Below are 17,998 nucleotides of genomic sequence, written 5' to 3'. Positions count from 1 at the left end.
ACCGAGGATTGAAGATCACCCCCTTAGTCTATTCTAATGTAACCAATATATATATGACAAGATAGGAAAGATATAACCAAAAGCCTATAATAGATCAGTATCCAAAATCAATCCACGATATGAAAACTAATACTGAACATCAACCATAATGCACATATCCAAAATAGTTCAGCAAAGCCTCTAACAAAATCGAATACCAGTAAAACATTGGGACATGCCCCCGATGATAGCCACAACAAATCAAAGATAAAGTCTAAGATAAGGGAAATCAAAACATGAAATAAAGTCTTCTGAAGGATGGAAGCTCGCCACTTCAAGTCAACTCTCGATCTAACCATAAACACCTAATCACTCTGCAGGAAAAGTATACTTGACTTCATATCCTTCATCGCATGGGGATACAATATCTAAAAACAGTTAACGGTTAGAATGCTAGCATGTAACTCAGGTATAAAGGATCAAATAATACCATTAACCATAATACCGAACCCATTAAAACTAGTGTACAACATCATATACAATATGTACATATATATGTATATCATATGCCGGGGAAAAGTAATAAGGTTTAACATGTATTTTAAGATCATTAACCTGAACTGTGTAGCTCTACCATCCTATTGGCACCTACGGGCTATATAGGATTAACTCTTTCTGCTAAAACGGCCCAGTGTGTGTTAGCTGCATGTACCGGAGAAAACCTAAGAAGGATAATAACATCCCCATAGTATAAAGTGTGTCTCATGTACACGGTCACTATAACGAAACCTCACATTAGCAAACATGAGTTTTCAGTATCGGTCCCATCGGAACCCCCACTCTCTATGACTTTACTACAGGATGAGCGGTAAATTCACCACTTATTCACATCAAAATTACTGCACACTACTATTGTTAAATGGTTTTAATGAGAAGAATATGTCATTGGAATGCACTAATTTCCATGTTTTGCAGGTATGTAGGTGATAGAAAGAAAAGAAGTGAAGTAAGTAAAAAAGTAATAAAAAAGGGAAGAAGTAGTGCAAAAGCTAGAAAGCAGGAGTAAGAGCTGACCCTCAGTTTCTGCAATCGCGATTTTGAGGGTCACAATCGTGATGGACTCACCACTATTGTGGGGGCCGAGATCGTGCTCAAGCTCTGATGATCGTGAGTGAGCTGAAAATAGCCCAGGGTAAATTTGTCATTTCCCAATAGTGGTTCCAACTCTCTACAGGCCATAAACCCTTCTATTTTTTAGAGATCACAAACTAGTTTTTGAATTGGCTCTGTAAAACCCTATTAAATTGGGCAATTTTTTTGTGCTTAATTTTCCAATTTAGTTTAGTTGAAATTGAAGTTAAATTAGAGAATACTCTTATTAGCATCTTCAATAGAAGCATTGAATGATAATTTTGGTATGTTTCTTTTACCTAACATCATTATTAGCTAAAAATCTATCTTGGGGTGATGTTGGAATAGGGTAAAAATATGTGTGTACTATCATTTATTAGCGTAGATTCTTTGTTAATGATGTTGGGTTTCACTAATGCTTACTTGACAGAGTTGGAAATTTTGTGAAAATCACAAATTCCCAAAATCTCACATCATCCTTGAAAGAAGGATGTGAGTATACTTTTAGATCCTATATAATCCATGAAGGAGGGATATAGGTGACAAGGTATTAGTGAATACTAACTAGAAGGAATATTATTCCTTTTCATTATCTTTCAAATAAGAGTGGATTGCGAATTTACTTTATCTTGGGCATCTTCCTCGAAATAGGGATGCCCAATTGAGGTATTTGGTGGATTTGCTTTCCACATCCATGAGGTATCTGAAAGGGTCCATGGGTGATATTCTTGGTGTTTTGTTGAAAAAACTATCTTCAAGAACCCCTAACCTAGCCTACCTATGCAGTCATTATTTAGTGTTTGCACTTGATTATCATAAACCCATGCACTAGTTTCCTCTAGGAAAACATAATCCCAAGACCTTTCGCATATTAGAATCTTATCTTTAATTGTCACTCTAATTTTTTAGTTTGAGTAGTTTAGTCAAAACAATCTTAAAATCCATATACCTCAATTTTAATTCATGTCTTTAATTTCGTTAACATTACAGGTAAACCTTTAGTAGCCGTCAACACCCATAGGATTTGAATGTTAATTCCACTCCTCGAGAATTCAACCCCAACTCTAATTAAGTTATTATATTTGAAAATGATTGCCTTTCCCATAAATCATGGAGTAAGTAGAGTGCGATATATATGTCGTTGTTACTGAGGAGAGAATCTTAGTTTTCACTTGTATGGTATTGATAGTAGATTTGGGTTTACCTGTAGTGGTTGTTATTTATTTTGGTTGTTGTTTTTATTTCTTTTTACGTGATTTCAATAGTGTCCATGACACAAAAACTGACCATTCAAGTAATGTTGGGCTCTTTGATAGGTCCCTTGATGATAAAGACCAACTCCATAATGTTGGATGTGCGGGTTCTATTTCTATCCTTCCTAATAAAGGGAATGGGGTATTCTACATCATAAGTGTTATTTTGATCATTCTTCAGATGAAAGGTCTCTTTGGGGTTCAAGCTACTGAAGACCCAAATTTGCACTTAAAAAATTTTGCGGAAGCGTATGCCCTTTTCGACATTGCTCACATCTAAAAAAAACCATACGATTGCACCTCATTTCACATTCTAGAATTGGTGAGGTGGTATTGGGTCTATGATCTCTTCCCATTGGCTCCATCACATTGTGCAATAAACTTATTGTTTCTTTCTTAGATAGACACTTTCCACCATTAAAGATGTTGCTATTGTGGGACGAAATCACAAACTTTCATTAATTAAATACAGAGCCTCTATATGAGGTGTGGTAGGGATTTAACTGAAAGCTTATGCAATGTCCTAACCATGAGGTCATAGAGAAGATGCTTCTATAAATCTTCTACCGGCCTTTGGATCAACCAAACAAAATCATGATGGATAATGTGTTCGGGGGGTTACTTGTGAAGTGGTCTCATAACATGGCTTGAGAAAGTTACAAGGAAAAATAGTGGGTGGAACACCCGTGACACCAAGGTAGCTAAAAGATCCTTTACCACCACCTATGTTGAAATAGAGCAAAGGAATAAAGAAAAAGAAAGAGAGGAAAACATGGAAAAAATAATGATGCAACTAGAGCTCCAAATGAAGGATGTGATGGGTGCATCCAAAAAAATGATAAATGTCATGGAATCGAAGGGATATTATGAATAAGAGGCCAAGAGTCTTAATAAATAAAGTAGATATTTGGCTAACTATCTGGTGGGTTCTCTCCCGACCTATTAAACGCAAGGTGGGAACCATGGTTGGACCTATCATAAAAGAGAATAGTAATGGCATGATAGGGATAGATATTGTTAAAGAAAGGACAAATAAATTTTGCATTATTGACATGTTCCCCCCATGACCAAGTAAAGAGAAAAGTGTCTAATTTTGTTGATGCCAAAAAATTCAAGACAGATGATATGTTAGCACGAATTTTGATGATAGTAGAGGGGACAGACAATATGGTCCGAGAATTAAAAAGAAAATTTTCACAAATCAACTAAACGGTTATATCACACTCCACCTCAATCAAATGATTAGAGACTTAAATTGTCCAAATCTCCACTCAACTTAATGCTAGACAAAAAAGGGGCCTTCCTAGTGATACTGTTGTAAATCCAAAGAATGATGTCCAACTATTGGCAATCATCACTAAAAGTAGAAACACCCTCTGTGATCATATTGGTGAAGTTGAAAAAGAGACCAACATTGAACAAAAAATTTGAAGAAGAAGCTTGTGTTTGATTCAAACGAGGAGGCTCCAAAGTCTCAAGAAAGGGATGACAAAGAGCCAACGATAATTAAAGAAATAGTTGATGGGGATGGTGATCCTAAGGTATTGAGAATGATGAATCGGAAAGTGATCCATTGGCTAACTTGAATGTTTCTCGTCCATTCCATCTAAGACTCAAAAATAAAGCGGACAATGCCAAATTCAAAACATTCCTAAGCATAGAAATATTTCAATTAATATACTGTTGATAGAGGCCATTCAAGAGATTTTGGGATATGATAAACTAATGAATTATTTGATGTCAAACAAAATTCTTGTTGATGGTGAGACCATTGAAGTTACTCATAGGTGTAGCGCTATCACGACTAGTGATATAGCAGAATAAAAAAGAACCCCGGGGCCTTTACAATCCCTTGCACCATAGGGACACACATGTTTGAGAAATCCTTGTGTGACCTCGGTGAAAGAATAAATATCATGCCCTTACAATCTATCGAATACTTGGTTTGGGAACTCCTACTCCAATAACAATGATGCTATTGATGGTGGACCATTCTATCAAGAGACCGGTTAGAGTTTTTTTTGATGTTTTAGTGAAGGTGCATCACTTCATTCTTTCGGCGGTCTTCATTGTGCTTGATTGTGAAATCGATCAAGATATTCCAATTATCCTTGGCTGACCTTTCCTTGCAATCGAAAGAGCTAGTGTTGATATGGAGTTAGGAGAAATGAAATTTTGGGTCCAAAATGATAAAGTGTCATTTCAAGTATATAAGACTAAGAAACAATCCATGGAACTACAAATGGTGTCCTTTCTTGATGTAGGGGACACAGAAGTGAATGATGGATCTCTTAATGATCCCTATTAAAAGTTGAAGAATGTCATTCCACGATGATAAATTAGGCGCTGGATGGGAGAAAACCCATCAATGCCATGAAATTGGCTTGTATCCTTTATTGTTTATTAAGTAGAATAACTTTCATTTTTGTTGGTGATTAATCCATGAAATTGTGGTACTATGAAGTGTTTTGAATTAGGTTGAGAAAGGAAAGGTTTGGTGCATTTGAGTAGTGGACTGATCATATGAAAGTAGAGGACCAAAGTTGGCCCCAATTTCTCCGATCGAAGTATGCCTATCACCGCGATTGTAGTAGCCATGTGTCCGTGATTGCAACTCAGACCGTAATCGCGGTTATGATAATTTTAAAAGTGAACAGTCGACCATTTCCCCCCACACTACTTTCCAATTTTCTCTTAAATTTCAACTAATTTCTTTTAAGTTTTTGACATCCGAATTATGCATCACCACTCCCCTTCAATCCTCAATCTGGTATGTTGTTCAAATTCCTTTTTTTATGAGCATGTGTAGGCCTTAGAACCCATGTCTTAGAAAGGGCCTAAACCTATTATTTGCTTGTTAAATTTATGCTTAAATGTGTTTGTGGGTGTTCTTAGTTGTTGTAGTTGGTGTGTACACTAATAGGGAAGTATTGAGTACCGTAATTTTGTTAAAAATTGATAGAAATAGTGTGTGCGTACCACATGCTCAATTAAATACTCAAACAAATTCATATTATATCTTCAATGTTTTAAGGGCATGATCGAACATCTAGGGGCTAAGGTTCACGTGCATAATGTAAAATCTTTGATGTGGAATATAAAGTGGCATCGAAATTTGATGATTGGGATTTTGAAAATTTTGGTCGATCAAGCCTCAGTTACCGTGATCACGGTAATTGGATTGCAATTGCGTTAATGAGACCATGATTTTGTGGTCTGTGATCACGCTAACTAAGGTTGTTTCCCATCTTAGACCAAAAATCTTTCAAATCCATTTATTTCTCATAAATTACTAAGGAACCATCCCATTATCTTAATTCAATAACATAGCATAGTTTTCATATGTAAATTTTGATAATTAACGCTATTATGTGATTCTCAGGATTTCAAGGCTCACAGTGAAATATTTTGACAAAACACACTTTATGGCACCAGAATGCCACTCTTAGTACTGTGCTGACCTCCCCAAAACCATGTTGCTCCTTGAAAGAGGCATTTGTTTTAACAAAGTGACAGAGAAGCTCCCGATCTTTCACGGCCTCCTAGTAGCCATCGGATAGAGTTTCTTTGCCTCAAATCTTTGCTGAGCAAATGAACATTAGGTAATGTAATTCTACTAATCTTAGCATAGTATATTTATTAAAACCAGTTGTGAGGATATGAGGAAGAATGTTCACTTTGGGGATGAGAAGATTAATGATCTATATGGGCTAATGGATGAAGATATGGGCCGATTTGAGGTGAAGGGGTATAGACTGGAAAGTTCGTTAGATGAGAAGATATGTCCGGGTAGAGAGGTTTCTTACGCTACCACCAAGATGTGGATATCATTGCATGATTTCACTACTGAGGCAAGGATATTTATGAACATCATATGAAGTCGGATCTCTCCATGCACTTATATGACATATGTTTCATATGTGCGAGCTGAAATTGTTTCTTGTATCCTAAACAATATTTCTTTGAATTTTGGACAACTGGTGATTTTAGACATGATCCACCTAATGAAATGAGGTGTCACACTAATATTATTCCCTTCATTTATCATAGATCTATGCAAGAGAGCTGGGGTTGAAAAATATCCCCGAGACACTAGGGTGTGTCCAAACGCCCACATTTACTCTCTCAAGATTCGAGGTGAAAAAGCATCGGTCAAGATCAAGAAAAGAAAGATCGACTTGGGAAAGTCTATAGGTGAGGACAAACACTCATGTAGGCCATCAACAATATCACTTTTTGAGGAGATCACAATGGAGATGAGAGCGATAAAGGAGTTTGTAGCTGATTTTCCTTAGGGGCTAGGAGAGTCTTCTACCACCCGTCATTCCTGTGTTTCTTAGTCAAACTATAAGAAGCATTTAGAGGATCAGAAGAAATAGGAAGACATTATTTATAGGATTGAGAGAGCTTACTCATCTTTGGCACATTCTCACATGGATCTCAGGGACTCACATAAAAAGGCAAAGAAGAGGGAGAAGAAGTGAGACAAGTTCTTCACCAAGATGTGGAATGGGTGAAGGCTCTTTGGAAGGTCCTAAAACCCAGATACATACTTACTTATGGCAGAGTTGAAAGTAATCATTAGGACTCAGCAGAATGGCCTGGCTCTTATGATACTAGAGGTGATGCTGAGTCTGACAGCGATAACATTTCTTAATGTGGTAACCGAGAGCACCCTTTTATTCTCTTTATTATGCCTTCTTGATTATGCAGTGAGGACACTGCAAGCTTATAGTTGGGGGTGCCCATCTCCATATTTATTTATTTGGTTTGTATGATTAAGATATTTATGGATGTTTTTATGTTGATTTAGGTGGTTTTTATTTGTGATTCTAGGTTGTAATATTCGGGCACTTGGATGGTGCCCACATTTCATGGAATAGTTGCTTATTTTCATTTTTTGATATTTGTTTATCTTTATATTGATAATGATATCATCAGATGAACCTTTCCCTATGATAGACTGTAATACCCCGCATGTTTCTAAGATAGGAAGTGAATAAGTATTCTTCCGTATGAAATCTCCTATCCTATGATTCATACTTGAGTACATGACTTACAACGAATATCCTAGTGATAGGATAGCTTATGATGCATTAAGCATGTTCATATGAGTCACTTAAGGTAATACAAGCTAAGAGTTTTTGAATCAATCAAGTTTTAGTGTTCGATTTTGCAAGGGTCACATTTCAATGAGTATAACTCGATGTTAATATAGTATATTGGCTGATTTAGACCCACCAAATTGTAGAGAATCGAATTAGCTTTCCAACGATACCAATACGCCTTAATCCAATACCCGAGCGAAAAGTTATGCCCATTTTCATCAGAGACAGTAAGGATAGGCGATTGGTTAGGCGCCTCCCAACCCAAACATAGGCGATTGGTTAGGCGCCGGCCAACCTAGCTTAGGCAATCACTTGGGTGCCGCCTAAGTCAGTTCCAGGTGCCAAAAACACTCCATTTTGAGTTATTTAAAGGGTAATTAAGTCTTTTAACACTCCTTACACGTCCGTAAACTTAACCCTACAAAATATATAGCTTCTAAACATATTACAACCCTATTATCATCTCAAAGCTCATCATCCAAGAGTACTAAAAGAGAAAAACAACTAGGGTTGCGTAACTAAGCTTGAAGATCCGATTTCAAGGAAATTCCTCTATCAATCATCAAGATTCTTCCTTCTAAGGTATGCGTGAGTTGATTTATGGATCCCTTTCATCCATAAAGCGCAAAAAACCTCTTTTTCATTATAAAGTATGATTTGTATATGGTTGGGTGTTGATGATCATGTATTTGATATTGGGTGATTCCCAAGATGGAATCTTTATATGTTTTTTCGTATTTCATGATATCATATGAGTTGGAAACATGTAAATTTGGTTTTTCGTGGTGTATAATTTGATGATTTCACCTATTCTTAAGATGTGCATGCAATGTGTTTGATAAAATGCCTAAGAAACTACAAATCATGCAATATAGCTAAATTGTGACTAAGTGAAGGATTCATGATATGCCCTTACGTTCCAATGACTTCTATGTTCATAATGTGCCTTGTAAATGTTGTTGGAATACTCATGAACTATTCTTCTGAGATTATTCTATGTTTAGTTGCAAATCCTACTTATGAACAAGATGTATGAAAACCATGCAATCCACATAAACTTCCATGCTATTGGCATGTGTTGCCAATATGATTATGCAATGGACATGATATTAAGATTGTGCATGTACTTCCATGTGATACGAAATCCTTTCCATGTAATACATTATTGATAACCATGCTTAGTATGAGATTCCTACTTATGATATTATAAATTATGCACTCTACTCTTATGATCAAGTCATTCATGCATGTCAGTTTCTTTCCATCGAGTCTTGGGGGTACTTGCACCTGAAAACTATAGCTGTGTGCCTAGATCTATGTCATGTTTCACGATATACGAACTCAAGCTATGATTCCATAGACTTCAGTCAGTCATGTGACTAAGGAAAACCTCATGATCTTAGTCAGTTGTCAGATATCAGTAACATTCCACTAGTCAACATAATTCAATAAGATTAAGTCATGCATAGTCAGTTATTCTTGTCTAGTCCCTCCAGATGGGAGTAGATGTTAGCACCAAGTGAACCCATGGATGGGAACTCACCTGCCTTTTCAGGATGTGATTCTTGGTAGTCATCCTTGTGTTCCAGAACTACATAGCCAGCAAGGTTGAGATATCTTAATCCGTCAGATTAAGATTGATGAGGTGGCTTAACCCGTCAGTTTAGGGTTCCCACCATTCTCATTGAGTACCCGCCAGATAAGGGTCACTCACAAGCTGTCCTTACCCGTGGCATGGTATTGACACCCCTCCAGTCGGGGCAAAGATTGGACCCCAACATAGCCATAACGGCATACATAGGGCATGTCGGTTAAACACTACTTCCCATAGTTTCAGTATCAGTCTTAGTAAAAGAACTCAGGGCGTTCTTCAGATTTCAGTATATACAGTACTGTCAGATACAGTCGTCCATGTTATCAGTTTCAGTATCAGTCATGACAGTTATCAGTAAACCATGTATTAGTTTACAGGTGTTTCTATCATGTATTCACGGTCCTAGTTTTTATCTATGTGTGTTTGCCCTCCCACGTTCATATTAGTCAGTCAGTGTTGCTCATGCATGAAACCCTTTATGTTCAGCCTACCTTCCTCGTAGACTCAGTACTCCAGTTGTACTAACACATTTGTGCTATGGTGCTTTCTTTTCATTTTACACGATAGGTTCCGAGACACGAGCTCCAGCCCAACAGTAGCGGTAGCATTCCAGTCACAGAGACACAGTGAGTTCTTTTTGATTTGAGGACAATATGATTTGATTCATTTATTTATTTGTTCAGTTCAGTTTTATGGAGTTAGTTGAAGACATGTTTCTTCAACTCCTTATTTAGATAGTTTAGAGGCTTTCATATTTATGTTCAGATTACATTCAGATTGAGTTGTTTTGGGTATTTTTACCCACATGATTGTATTCAGTTGAACCTTATGGCCTTACAGTTCTATGTATTCCGCATTATTTTATCATGATTTGTAGTATACAGGTACAGATATCAGTCATGGGTTAGCTTGTGGTCCCTCGGGGTCATGACCATCGTGTAGCATTTTGGTTCAGCTAATCGGGGTGTTACAAACTTTGTACCAGATCCTAAGGTTCAATAGAGTCCTAGAAAGTCTGAAAGCCGCATCTATTAGAGTCTTATACATGGGTATGTTGCACGCCACATTTATGTGCGGGAGGCTATAAGATGTTTTAGGAACAATCCCCTTTCTTCATTATTCATGTTATGCTATTGAGCATAATCACAAGTTAAACTCTTAGTCTAATCCATTCTTCTTTTATTCAAGACCATGGCCCTAAAGAGAAGAAACCAGCCAGCTCCTCAGCCCGAAAATCCTTTGGACGAACATGTTTCCCATGTGGAGTTTAGAGCTGCATTTACAACACTTTCTCAGTCCATGGATGCACAGAATGAATGGACACCAGTCATTCCGGCCAATCCAGTAGCCACTCCCAAACCAGCTAGGGTTCGGGACTTCGTCCAAATGAACCCTCCATCTTTCCATAGATCTAAGTCTGATGAGGACCCTCAAAAGTTCATTGACCAAGTCCAGAAGGTCATTGACATCATGGGTATTACTTCTGTTGAGAGTGCTTAGTTATTCGCCTACCATTTATAGGATGTTTCTCATGATTGGTACAAACAGTGAAAGTCTGAGAGGTTAGATGATACAGGCCCTATCGAGTGGGAGGAATTTTTCATAACCTTCTTTGATAGATTCTTTGCCGAAGAGCTAAGAGAAGCCAAAGTTCTTAAGTTCATCAACCTCAGGCAGGGAAATATGACGGTTAGGGAGTATTCTCTTAGATTTACTCAGCTAGCCAGGTAAGCTCCTCATCTGGTTGCACACAATAGAGCTAAGATGAGCAAGTTCGTGTTAGGGGTCAACGATAGCATGGTAAATGAGTGTAGGTCTACGATGGTGATCGGTGATATGACCTTAGCCAGAATCATGACCCATGCCAAGCAAGTAGAAGAATAGAAGTTTAAGACTAGGAAGAGGCAGAACAAGAGAGCAAGGTCAGGTAATTTCAACTTTGCTCACCCCAAGTCAGATGGAGGAAACCGTTCATAGTTTCGCTCCAAGTCAGCCATTCCAGCTCCTTTCTCTGCCAGTGCTCTAGTGTCGAATTTCAGAGATGGCAATAGAGACAAAGCGCTAGGCTCTAAATCTCAGGGTAGTGTTATCAGTGCCCGAACGAATCCCCTTTGTCAGACTTGTGGTAAGAACCACAAGGGTATTTGTAGAGCCGGTAGTTCTGTCTGTTTTGGTTGTGGCAAGCTAGGCAACATGATTAGGGAGTGTCTGAAGTCAAGTCTTCAGGGTCAGCAAAATCATTCTATAGCTCAGTCCAATCGCCCGAACCAGTAGGGTACCATTTCCAATGCTACTAGTGGGCAACGCCCAAACAGACTCTATGCTCTTCAGTCCCGGCAGGATCAGGAAAATTCTCCTGATGTCGTTACTGGTACGATACAGATTTTTCATGTTTATGTTTATGCTTTGCTAGACCCAGGTGAATTTTTGTCTTTTGTTACTCCATACATAGCAGGCGATTTCAGAATCAGTCTTGAAGTCCTAGCAAAGCCCTTCTCAGTCTCTACCCCAGTGGGTAAAACCATCATAGCCCAACGGGTATACAGGAATTGCCCGGTTATGATATCTCAGAAATCCACGTTAGTAGATTTAGTAGACTTAGAGATGACTAATTTTGATGTCATTCTCGGCATGGATTGGCTTTATTCCTGCTATGCCACAGTCGACTGCAGAAATAGGATAGTTCAATTTCAGTTCCCGAATGAGACTGTCCTAGAGTGGAAGGGTAGCATTTCTACGTTCAGGGGTCAACTTGTTTCCTACCTTCGGGCAAGGAAAATGATTTCTTAGGGGTGTGTGTATCATCTCTTGCATGTTAAAGATTCTAGTTCTGAATATCCCAGCCTCAAAACAGTCCCTGTTGTTAATGAATACTCAGATGTGTTTCCCGAAGATCTTCTAGGCATTTCTCCCAAAGGGAAATAGACTTCGGCATAGACCTTCTTCTGGATACTCAACCTATTTCTATTCTGCCATATAAAATGGCACCAGCAGAACTCAAGGAACTGAAAGATCAATTGAAGGATCTCTTAGATAAGGGATTCATCAGACCCAGCATTTCTCCATGGGATGCGCCAGTATTATTTGTGCGCAAGAAAGATGGTTCTCTCAGGATGTGTATTTATTACCGTCAACTCAACAAGGTCACGGTCAAGAACAGATATCCTCTTCCCAGGATTGATGATCTATTTGACTAACTTCAGGGTGCCAGTTACTTCTCCAATATAGACCTCAGATCAGGGTATCACCAGCTCAGAGTTAGAGAATGTGACATTCCGAAGATAGCTTTTCGTACTTGGTATGGTCACTTTGAATTTTGAGTCATGTTATTTGGTCTTACCAATGAACCTACAACTTTTATAAATTTGATGAACCATGTGTTCAAGCAGTACTTGGACATGTTTGTCATAGTCTTTATAGACGATATTCTGGTCTATTCTCGCACAGAGCGTGATCATGCAGACTATCTAAGGATTGTTCTTTAGACTCTCAAGGATCACCAATTATTTACTAAGTTCAACAAGTGTGAATTTTGGCTAATATCAGTAGCATTCCTTGTCTATATTACTTCCAATAATGGAATTAGAGTAGATCCTCAGAAAACTGAGGTAGTAAGAAATTGGCCAAGACCCATATCTCCATTAGATATTAGGAGTTTCTTGGGTTTGGCTGGCTATTACAGATGGTTTTTTGAGGGATTTTCTTCTATTACATCTCCCATATCTAGATTGAATCAGAAGAAGATTAAGTTTTAGTGGTCGAATTCATGCGAGAAGAGCTTTCAAGAGTTGAAGACTTGACTCATCTCCGCTCCAGTTGTAGCTATTCCAGATGGTTCAGATGGTTTTGTAGTCTATTATGATACATCTAGAGTGGGTTTAGGTTGTGTCCTCATGCAGCATGGTAAGGTCATAGCCTACACCTCCAGATAGTTAAATCCACATGAGAAGAATTATCCTACTCATGATCTTGAGTTAGCAGTGGTAGTTTTTGCCTTGAAAATTTGGAGGCATTATCACTATGGAGTTCATGTAGATGTCTTCACAGACCATAAAAGCCTCCAGTATGTCTTTTCCTAAAAAGATCTCAATATTCACCAGAGAAGGTGGTTAGAGCTTTTGAAGGATTATGATATGAGTGTTCTTTATCATCCGGGCAAGGCCAATGTTGTGGCCGATGCTCTCAGTCGACTCTCCATGGGTAGTATTTCGCGCATTGAGGATAGGAAGAACAAGATAGCTCAGGAGATCCATCAGCTTACCAGACTAGGCGTTTGCTTAGTCGATTCTTCAGAGGGTGGTGTATGTGTTCATAGTAGTTCAGAGTCATCTCTAGTTTTTGAGGTAAAAGAGAAACAAGACAGGGATCTTAGCCTTGTCAAGCTTAAAGAGTTAGTTCAGAATCAGGAAGTCGAGGTTTTCTCCCAAGGGAGAGATGATGTTCTTCGTTGTCAGGGTCATCTATGTATTCCAAGTGTAGATGAATTGATGCAGCGAATACTTGCAGAAGCGCATGGTGCACGATACTTTATTCATCCAAGGGCCACTAAGATGTACCACGACATGCGGGAGATCTATTGGTGGAATGGGATAAAGAGAGATGTTGCAGAGTTTGTGGCTAAGTGCTCCATATGTCAGCAGGTTAAGATAGAGCATCAAAAACCTAGTGGTTCCATGCAAGAGTTCACCATTCCTACTTGGAAGTGGGAAGAAGTTAACATGGACTTCATGATGGGTTTGCCTAGAACTCGTCATCAGCATGATTTAGTCTAGGTCATTATAGATAGAATGACCAAGTCAGCTCATTTTCTTCTTGTTCGTACTTCTTATTCCACCGAGGATTATGCCAAACTCTATATCAGGGAGTTAGTCAGATTACACGGTGTTCCACTATCTATCATCTCAGATAGAGGTACCCAGTTCATTTCTCACTTTTGAAAAGCATTCCAAAAGGGTCTCGGTACCCATGTCCATCTCAGCACAACATTTTATCCTCAGATAGATGGTCAAGAATTGAAGACTATTCATACTCTTAAAGATATGCTAAGGGCGTGTGTAATTGACTTCAAGGGAAATTGGGATGACCACTTGCCTTTGATTGAGTTTGCATACAACAATAGCTATCATTCTAGTATTTAGATGGATCCATTCCAAGCTCTCTATAGTAGGAGATGTAGATCTCTGATTGGTTGGTTAGAAGTTAGTGAGGCCTCAATCATAGGTCCTGACTTAGTATTCGATGCCTTAGAGAAAGTTCAGTTGATCAGAGAGAGACTCCAGGCTGCTCAGAGCCAACTGAAGTCCTATGCAGATGTTCGTTGAAAGGATCTCAAGTTTGAGGTCAATGACTATGTCTATATTAAGATCTCTCCCATGAAGAAAGTGAAGAGGTGCTGCAAAAAAAGGAAACTCAGTCCCCGGTATGTTGGTCCCTTCAGAATTCATTGTCGCTTCAGATCTAGCCTCAGTCCATCCAGTCTTCTATGTCTCTTTGCTAAGGAAGTGCATAGGTGACCCAGCAGTTGTTGTCCCTATTCAAAGCATCAACATTCAGAACAACCTTTCCTATGAAGAGATTCCAGTCGAAATCTTAGATTTTCAGACTCGTAGATTGAGGAACAAAGAAGTCCCTCTAGTCAAGGTTCTTTGGCGAAATCAGTCTTATGAGAGAGCTACTTGGGAAGCAAGAGTAGATATGCATACTAAGTATCCTCACCTCTTCCCCACCGATTCAGATCAAGCTCAAGGTAACAGTTCTTCTTAATCTTATTTAGTTTCACGTTCATGTTTCTAGTATAAACTTGGTACCTATTAACCGTTTCATACTCAGTCATGCATTCATGTGTCAGTTGTCCGTGCATCAGATATGCACGAGTTTAGTATGTTTAGCACGTAAGTCATGAGATCAAGTTTCAGTTCTTCATGTTCAGTTCAGGTTCTATTGTCTTGTATCCCTTCTTAGTAAATTCTCATTCGAGGATGAATGTTCCTAAGGGGGAGATATTATAATACCCCGCATATTTCTAAGCTAGGAAGTAAATAAGTATTCCTACGTATGAAATCTCCTATCCTATGATTCATACTTGAGTACATAACTTACAATGAATATCCTAGTGATAGGATAGCTTATGATGCAATAAGCATGTTCATATGAGTCACTTAAGGTAATACAAGCTAATAGCTTTTGAATCCATCAAGTTTTAGTGTTTGATTTTGCAAGGGTCATCTTTAAATAAGTATAACTTGATGTTAATGTGGTATTTTGGCGGATTTAGACCCACCAAATTGTAGGGAATCGAATTATCTTTCTAACGATACCAATTTTGCCTTAATCCAATACCCGAATGAAAAGTTATGCCCATTTTTGTGAGAGACAGTAAGGATAGGCGATTGGTTAGGCGCTGCCCAACCCAAACATAGGCGATTGGTTAGGCGCCGCCCAACCTAGCTTAGGCAATCACTTGGGCGCCGCCTAAGTCAGTTCCAGGTGCCAAAAACACTCTGTTTTGAGTTATTTCAAGGGTAATTAAGTCTTTTAACACTCCTTACACGTCCCAAAACTTAACCCTATGAAATATATGGCTTCTAAACATATTAAAACCCTATTATCATCTTAAAAATCATCATCCAAGAGCACTAAAAGAGAAAAACAACTAGGGTTGCGTAACTAAGCTTAAAGATCCGATTTTAAGGAAATTCCTCCGTCAATCATCAAGAATCTTCCTTCTAAGGTATCCGTGAGTTGATTTATGGATCCCTTTCATCCATAAAGCTCAAAAACCCTCTTTTTCATTATAAAGTATGATTTCTATATTGTTGGGTGTTGATGATCATGTTGTTGATATTAGGTTATTCCTAAGAAGGAATCTTTATATGTTTTTTTGAATTTCAAGATATCATATGAGTTGGAAACATGTAAATTTGGTTGTTCATGATGTATAATTTGATGATTTCACCTATTCTTAAGATGTGCATGTAAGGTGTTTGATAAAAGCCTAAGAAACTAGAATTTATGTAATATAGCTAAATTGTGATTAAGTGAAGGATTCATGATATGCTGTTACGTTCCAATGACTTCTATGTTCCTAATGTGCCTTGTAAATGTTTTTGGAATACTCATGAACTATTCTTATGAGATTATGCTATGTTTACTTGCAAATCCTACTTATGAACAAGATGTATGATAACCATGCAATCCACATGAACTTCCATGCTATTGGTATGTGTTGCCAATATGATTATGCAATGAACATGATATTAAGATTGTGCAAGTGCTTCCATGAGATATGAAATTCTTTCCATGTAATACATTATTGATAACCATGCTTAATATGAGATCCCTACTTATGATATTATAAATTATGGACTCTACTCTTATGATCAAGTCATTCATGTGTGTCAGTTTCCTTCCATCGAGTCCTAGGGGTACTTGTACCCAAAAACTATAGCTGTGTCCCTAGATCCATGTCATGTTTCACAATATCCAAACTCAAGCTATGATTCCATAGACTTCAGTCAGTCATGTGACTCAGGAAAACCTCCTGATCTTACTCAGTTATCAGATATCAGTAACATTTCACCAGCCAATAGAATTCAGTAAGAGTAAGCCATACACAGTCAGTTATTCATGTCCATTCCCTCCAGATGGGAGTAGAGGTTAGCACCGAGTGAACCCAAGAATGGGAACTCACCCACCAGTTCAGGGTGTGATTCTTGGTAGTCATCCTTGTGTTCCAGAACTACGTAGCCAGTGTAGGTTGAGACATCTTAACCCGTCAGATTAGGGTTGATGAGGTGGCTTAACCCGTCAGTTTAGGGTTCCCACCATTCGCATTGAGTACCCGCCAGATAAGGGTCACTCACAGGCTGTCCTTACCCATGGAACGGTATTGACATCCCTCCAGTCAGGGAAGAGATTGGACCCCAACTTAGTCATAACGGAATACATAGGGCATGTCAGTTAAACACTACTTCCCATAGTTTCAGTATCAGTCTCAGTAAAAGAACTCAGGTCGTTTTTTAGATTTCAGTATATACAGGACTGTCAGATACACTCGTCCATGTTATCAGTTTCAGTATCAGTCATGACAGTTATCAGTAAACCATGTATTAGTTTACATGTCATTCTATCATGTATTTATGGTCCTAGTTTTTATATATGTGTGTTTGCACTCCCACGTTCATATTAGTCAGTCAGTGTTGTTCATGCATGAAACCCTTTATGTTCAGCCTACCTTCGTCGTATACTCAGTACTCCAGTTGTGCTGATGCATTTACGCTATGGTGCTTTCTTTTCATGTTACACCATAGGTTCTGAGACACAAATTCCAGCCCAGCAGTAGCGGTAGCCTTCCAGTCGCAGAGACACAGTGAGTCCTCATTTATTCGAGGACAATATGATTTGATTCATTTATTTATTTCTTCAGTTTAGTTTTACGGAGTTATTTAGAGACATGTTCTTTCAACTCTTTATTTAGATAGTTTAGAGGCTTTTAGATTATGTTCAGATTTACGTTCAGATTGAGTTGTTTTGGGTATTTTCACCCACATGATTGTATTCAGTTGAACGTTATGGCCTTACAGTTCTATGTATTCTGCATTATTATATCATGATTTGCAGTATACAGGTACAAATATTAGTCATGGGTTAGCTTGTAGTCCCTCGGAGTCATGAGCACCGTGTAGCATTCCGGTTCAGCAAATTGGGGTGTTACATAGACTGAATAACGACATTCTTAAGGGAAAATCTTCATGATTTGGTTTTGAGCCATAGATGCAGTGGAAGTCTGAGTACCCGTAGCATTGGAGTTTAGGGATCACCCTTATACCTATGGTGAAGTCTAATTAGTCATATAGATTGCCCTCTTGAGAGCCAAAATGTGAGATGACAGATTGGTTTAATACCATCAATAATAAATTTTGTGTGGTGTAAAT

This window comes from Capsicum annuum, chromosome 7 (genome assembly GCF_002878395.1).
Source record: "Capsicum annuum cultivar UCD-10X-F1 chromosome 7, UCD10Xv1.1, whole genome shotgun sequence".
Classification (NCBI taxonomy): Eukaryota; Viridiplantae; Streptophyta; class Magnoliopsida; order Solanales; family Solanaceae; genus Capsicum; species Capsicum annuum.
This window is presented reverse-complemented; position numbering follows the sequence as displayed.